The sequence below is a fragment of the Solanum lycopersicum genome, chromosome 12 (genome assembly GCF_036512215.1).
Source record: "Solanum lycopersicum chromosome 12, SLM_r2.1".
Lineage (NCBI taxonomy): Eukaryota > Viridiplantae > Streptophyta > Magnoliopsida > Solanales > Solanaceae > Solanum > Solanum lycopersicum.
Genome location: NC_090811.1, coordinates 22,397,236 through 22,404,804, shown reverse-complemented (window position 1 = coordinate 22,404,804; position 7,569 = coordinate 22,397,236). Strand labels below are relative to the sequence as shown.

The 7,569-nt window shown below is 30.9% G+C and overlaps 1 long non-coding RNA gene across 1 annotated transcript; it reads right to left on the bottom strand.

The window, feature by feature from the left end:
- Positions 1-5,213: 5,213 nt before the first annotated feature.
- On the bottom strand, positions 5,214-7,569 carry LOC138340619 (uncharacterized). Its single transcript, XR_011213313.1, has 2 exons — positions 7,105-7,569; positions 5,214-5,427 (listed from the first exon to the last, which is right to left on the bottom strand). It is a non-coding gene; the product is annotated as an uncharacterized lncRNA (long non-coding RNA).

Here is a 7,569-nt window from a genome sequence, read left to right as displayed (position 1 = left end):
CGAAAAATCCGTTTGACAGGACCTGGGGCGCCAACCTACCAGAGCGCCTCAGGACAGACTCTGTTCGTCAAGCCCTGGCACGCCGATCCAGACAGAGGGCCCGAGGACAGTGTCTGTCTGTCAGGCTCTGGTGCTTCGCGCCTCTCAGAGCGCCACGACCCCTTGGAGACCCCATTCTTTCTCGATATTTCCGTACTAGTTCCTAAGTGATGTACCTATCATTTCTAGTTGATTCCAACACTCTAAAGTACATAAAAACATCATGAAATAATCCATAAACATGAAATCGTGATCCTTGAATCCATAATCCAATTCAAGAAAAGTTAAGATCAAAGTCAAGGAAGTTATAAGTCAAGTCTAAAAGTTAAGAAGCAAGTCAAAGTAAGTTCCTAAAGCATTCAAGAGTCTTAAACAAACATTTTAACTTTGTTTTAAGTTTCAAGTAAAAAGTTGAGTTAAATTCTCAAATGTTATAAGAGAACTAAGTATTCCCTAAGAGTTAAGTTTAGAGTATGCAAAGAGCATAAAGTTGAGTTCATTTCTCAAGAGTTATAATGGAACTAAGTAGTCCTTCAGAGCTTAAACTGAAATGTTTTCAAACTTTTGAGAAAGAAAGGAAGGTATACTTCCACAAAGCCTATGGTTAGTTTTATAAGAAGAAAGAGGAAACTATGATTTCATATGGCTAGTTTTAATAAAAGAAAGAGGAAACTATGATTTCCAAGAGAGCTTTTTAAAAACTAAGTTTTGAGCATTAATCTCAAATCACAACATCAATATGTTTTCTTAAACATAAGAGTCAGTATATATATTTTGGGAGTAGTATTGAGCACTTATATGGGGGAGAGTTCATATAACTCACAATCCCCATAAAATATGTAGCCATCATGGGTAGAAAAGTGTCATACTTTTATATGATTCCTTTTCACAGTTTACTAGTGGATCCATTAGTCAGTTCAGATCCTATATTCTGGCAAAGTTAGGATGGCAGGGTAGCGTAGGTCGAGTAATGTTGTATCATCGCTATAGCTATTAAGTGATGGTTGTCAGTTAGAGAAGCTCCCACAATATTATTGTATTTTCATATACATCAGTTATTGTATTTTTATATACATCTTAGATATTATGGTATACTTGTATACATTCACAGGTTTCAACATGTTTACTTTTAAACTGCGTATATTGAATAAGAGTTAGTAGATCATGAGTTAAGCAAAATCAAGGTAAATGTTCATTTTTACGCCTTTTCAAGCTATGTGTTGTTTAGCATTCCAATTTGCAGACTCGTACATTCAATGTACTGATTTCAGTTGGCTTGCATCGTATCATGATGCAGACGCAGGTAACAAGGATTGACATCCAGCGCACTGTTGATCCAGTTAAGCATTCCAAAGTCAATTGATAAGCCTCATTGCATTCCGAATGATATCTTTTTATTGCTTTCTAGATTATTTCAATAAAAATGTTGTGGGGTTTGTCCCAACATTTATCTCAATCAGTTTAGAGGTTTCATAGACATTTAGTGGTCTAGTAGTCTGTACTTTTCATTCTTAAGTTAAAGACATGGTTGACATTTTTTCTAGTTTTGAATGTTTAAAATTTTAAAACATTCCAGATTATATTATTGTTCAATTCAGTTAAGTTCTTTCATTATCATAAGTATGACTTTGTCTTCCGCTGAGTTAAGCAATCTAGGACAAGGGTTCGCTCGAGGCCAACAATGGTCACCGAGTGTCAGTCTCACCCAAGGTGTAGGCTCGGGGCGTGACATCTCCCATCACCTAAGGGTTTTCTATTTAAAGTCACCTAGATAGGGAAATGAATTGACAAAGCTCATATCTGATCTTCTTACTAAATTGTGTTAATGTCATTCTCTCTTATAAATTAAGATCCATTTTCGTATATTTGATATATCATTTCTTTCTTCTTTTTTTATTTCCTTCATGTCATAGTCATAGACCGCATAAGAAAAATTGTCATGATCAATCTTTGTGGAACTGTTAAGGACAATGACACTATTGCTATATTTGGATCGATGACGTTATGATTGACTAATTAACTGTAAAGAATCTTTGGAAGAAAATAATACTCTCTTTGTCCCATTATATGTTATGTAGTTTGACTCTTCATGGAGTTCAAAAAAGAAAGGAAGACTTTTACACTTGTGGTCGAAAATGAATTGTTGACATCGGTGTGACTGTAAATCATTTCATTAGGGGGTATCTTAGATATTTCATAGTTAAACATTTACTAAATATAGAAATGTGTCATTCTTTTTACTGGTTCAAGAAGAAACTAAGTCACATAAATTGAGACTGAGGGAATACTTTTGGACATGGGCATCTCTTGCCTTTATAAAATAAGGCTTATGCTTCAGGCCCCAAATTTTGGGGACCTTGAATTACCACTAAGAATAAATTATGTGTTAAATTTGTAGAAAGAAATTGATTAATTATGATAAAAATACATATTAATTTTATCCACTTTAATATTTTTTTACACTTTATTAAAAATAAGAATTAATAGTGAAAAGTGTTGAAAAAGTGAATAAATAATTTATTTTTATTTCTTTTTGAATTTTAGTTTCAAACATTACAACCGGCATATTAAAATGGTGTATACCAAGTTATCAACTTCTTAAATCAGATTCTATGGTTTTAACTCTATTTTTATTTAATATTTTTCAATTTTTACTTATAAAATTATGGTAATAATTCATATAGTAATTAATAATAGCCTCACTGAAAGTATGTTTTCCAATAGTGAGTTGAAAAATCTTACTTAAAATCAATAACTAAAAAAACAATATTAGATACTAATATTTTTCTTCCAAATAATGTAAGAAAAATAAATTTTGAATAAATATATATATGAAGTTTGTTTATATATTAAGCCTCCAATTAAAATTTTGCTTTAGACCCCTAAGGACGTTGAGCCATCCCTGCTTTGAATCACGTTGTATGAATTACAACAAAATAATAAATTGTTTGTACTATTTTATGTTAAGTGCTTATAGTGATGACCATTTGTAAGTAATTTTTGTATTAGTTTTAAATTTTATTTTATAATATATTATTTTCTTATTCCTTTTTAGTTAAATCTATTGTCTGCTTATATCGCGCTCCATTTTTCGCAAAACGGGTTTTGTGCACGACCTAATAATTCTTTTGGGATTTTGAGTTTTGAAGAATCGTCACTAATGAATTAAGGCGTGTTAGGGCACCTATCTAATCTAACTAAGTCTAACTAAGGTCAGCGAACCAGAGAAACGGGTAAGGATTCAAATTACCTTGAGGGGAAGGTGTTAGGCATCCCTTAAAGTCCACAAATGTGGGTCCTGATCGTATCTCATGCAATTTATGTGGGAGTTGCAAGTAGCAAATAAGATCACTTCATTATTTTGTTTAATTTTACACATGCTAGCTAGGTGATTGCATAATATTAAGCAATTAAAATATTTTATTATTTTAGCTAATTTAAGATGATAGCAATAAATAAATAATTAAGCTCATTTTTATTTAGTATAACATATGAGACTATGTGATATAACAATTTGAACAAATAACTCATATTATTATCTTAATTAATATTTAAACATGCGAGTCTAAGTGATAACAATAAAGTAGATATACTAAGCAATTAATAAGGAGATAAGCGAGAGGAAAGAAAAGAGACAAATAAATAAGCAAACAAATTTATTATTTTATTTTAAGCTACCGCAAATAATTTAAACAAACAAATAAAGGGATAAAAGAGAAGGGAGACTCTAAGAGACTTTTTGGATCAACACTCAATTTTTTGTTTTTCAACAGGCTGCCATATAAGGACAGACAAAACCAAGGTTTGTCTTTTCAAGCCTGAGTCGATGTCATCATCTTGGTAGAGCCAACTACCCCTACCCAACCACCGCATGCGTTTCAAACCTATAAGGTGCCTCATCGTCCCAACTTAATGTCCAAGAGGCATTGAACTCTTAATAGGGTGGGCTTAGACAAAATAAAGCATAAGTTCCTCCAAGACACCAAGTAAAAAAACAAGGCAAACAAGACAGTCATTTTAGCACGATAGGTTTCAATTTGACCTCTAAATTTTAATTAGACATGCTTGCAAATAACACATAATTGTGAAAGGTTATCATGTGAAGTGTGAGCATGCAAATGAGGAAACATAGTAACTTATTTACTAATTTTAGAGATGCAAAATTGTTATAAGGACAAAAAAAGAAAATCATGAATTGGTTTTGAAAATAAGAAGTGATTACAAAATGCAAAAAATTTATTTCAAAAGTAATAGCAGAATATTATAAATAAAACAAATTATTTTAAAGGAAGTGTTTAGCAATGGAGAAAAAAAGATAATTTAGAGCATTTGGAGTAGAATAATTTTATTTAGTAATGCAGAAATTATGTTTAGAATAGACTTTATTTATTTAAGGCAGAAAAATAATTTAAAGAATAACGGTAGTTTTATTATCGATGCAGAAAATTTCTAAGTGACAAATCATTATTAATGCAGAAAATAATTTTTAACAGTGACAGATTTATATATCTATTATTAATGCTGAAAAAATATTTTTAAAGAAGAAAATTACAGTGCAACAATTAGAGATCAAATTGTTATTAATGCAGAAATATTTCTTAGGCAGTCATTGTATTAGATGCAGAAAATATTTTTTTGAACAATAGCAGATTTTATTATTAATGCAGAAATTAATTCTTAGACTATTATTTTTTATTAGCTGCAGAAAATAATTAGTATCAACTTTAGATAAAAGAGGAGTTAATTATGGTGTAGAAATATCAATTATTTGCAGATTCTAGGATAAACACATGCAGAAAAATAAAGGCAAAAATTTATTATTATTTACAATGAGTAGAAAATATTTGCAATTATTCTCATTTAAATATGCAAAAATTATTAAAATACACCTAAGAGCAGAATTTCTAGGTGTTCAAAATATTTATTTAGATTTTATAGGCATAATATTTATTCAATTGAATACCTTTGTAAAAATATGCACACAAATTATTTAACATTCTAGCAAATTAAGAAGAGATCTATAGTTATAACCAAATCATTAAAATGCGAATCAAAATAAACTTAAGATCATTAGTTAGACAAGATTAACCAAGTAATTCAACAAAGATGATTTATTTTATTTAATTATTTTTAGTTAGATCTAAAGTCGTTTTATTAAAATTCTATAGATATGCTTTCTAACACAAATAAGTTTGCAAATTAGCATATAATTTCTCCTCTCCTTGGGCGATCCCCAAATATATTTTATATGAGAGTTAAAGAGTTGTACAAACATTACAAGCAAAAATAAAGAACAAATAAACATATATATAACATTAAAATAAATGAGGCTTTGTCCACAATTTCTTCTAGGCCCCTCTTCAAGATCTTGAACTCTAAGTTCAAAACCTGCAAGAAGAGGTAATGTACCACATATACAATGGAGAAATAATTGTAATATAAAATACTCGTAATAACATATTACTCTCATATATATGTAAATAACACACACAAAAATATAATGAATAACCATAGTTATATTTTCACATGTAAAAGGATAATGAAACTAACTTGGATGCTTCCTTGTTGTTTCGTTTTCCAACACACAAATATTTATAATTGCACAAAAATCAAATCTAAAATAATAAAGAGGTCTAACCAATTATGCATAAAAATTATCAATAATAGAGACAGTGTAATCGAAACACAGCAAAGTAGCAAAAAGTACTTGAATGCTTATCAGAATCTTAACTTATTTTTAAGAGTAGAGTAATATTATTAGTATTCAAGTATGAGCAATGAGAGAATGAGATAGAGTTAAGAATGAGGTAGCACTTGTATTAGAAGAACGAGTGAATGATGAGTTGAGAAAATGAATGTGTGTGTATGAGCAATGAGAGAATGAGTGAGAGAACTTGTATTAAAAGTGAGTGGATGAATGAATGAGAGAATGGTCTACTTATATATAGAAAAGATGAGAACACATAAGGTAAACCAATATTTTTTAAGTAATCGATTAATATTCTATTTTCCTTATTTCAAAGGAGGATCAATTAGAAAATTTTAAAATATTTCATTACCAAATATAAACAAGTAAGAATAAAAAAAGAAAGAGTAATATTACTTTTCCTTAAATAAAGAAGAACCAAAATTAAGATTTTTTAAAATTATTCTTTACCCAAAATAAACAAGTAATTATGAAATCTGATAGGACAAGAATAAAATAGGGATAGTAACATTATTTTTCCTTAAATAAGAAGAACCAAATCAATGTTATTTTTGCAAAATATAGACAAGTAAGAAATCAGTTTCACTTTAAATTAAGATAAAACAAAATCAATCAACCATAATACACCACGTAAACAAAACAAGGATAGAATAATTTTAGAAACTAAATTAATTTAGTCAAGCAAATAGGCATGATTATTTAGGATAGAATAAAATTACACCCCAAACTAATATTCATGACCTAAAACAATTCACCAGAGTCATCAGATAAATAAAAGAGGGGCAAAAATATATATGGGGATCGATCGAGATGCTAATTTAAACAAGTATGAGGATTTTTAGCAAATCAATCACAGTGAATGCCTACAATCAACTAATGGAGCAAAGAATCAAGCTATGATCAAATTTTACAAAAATTTAATTTTACGCACAACTAATTTTGGCAAACATAAAAATACAGGAGTGTCTAATTAAAACGGTAGAAGGAATCGATTTAAAACAAAACCACAAGTTAATATCATGCAAAATCAGCATTGAGAAACTTATAAGAACTATCTAATGATTATGATTATTCTTAAAATTGAGCACTTGAATGAAAGACCAAATCATACTACTATGCAAAAGGCATGAGAATCAATCCAATGGGATGAGATTTGCAATAATATAAGTCATCACATAATAATTATATATTCAAAGAGCTAAATAAAACTATCTGGGTTTCTTATTCATACTAATGGTAATTCAATTCAACATGTTGCACGATAGATCCAAATTTGCAATGAGTGACAAGCTTGTTATAAAACAAAGATGAATGAGTAAGTTTGCCAAAAGGAGGTAATAATTGGAAAATAAACGAACCCGAACAGATATGTAAATATCTGTCTTATTGAAGCTTTGCATTCCATTTCAGTATGAGCATCAACTACTGCCTTCACCGGCTCCATCGCTTCTCGCCGAATGTGCGCTGGTCGCCGGTTGTGGCTTTTGCTCTCCTCGTCGGCTGCTCGCTGCTGGAGAAGAGGAAGGGCGATGGAGCAGTTTCTGCTGCCGCTGGCAGCTTCACCAGTCACCGGTGATCCTCGTTGGCTGTTGGTCGGAGAAGAAAAAGGGAGGAGAGAGGGTCGCCGGCTTCCTGTCGGAGTCGGAGTTCCTGGGGGAGAGAGGAAGGGAGGTGACGAAAGGAAGAGAGATCCCACCGGTTATTGGGGTCGATCGTTGGCTCGGAGAAGAGAAAGCAACGGGAGAGGAAAGAGAGAATGGGAGGAGCGCTCTTAGAGAGGGGGAAGAAGATGAACAATTTTTATTTTTTTTATGTTTTGGTCT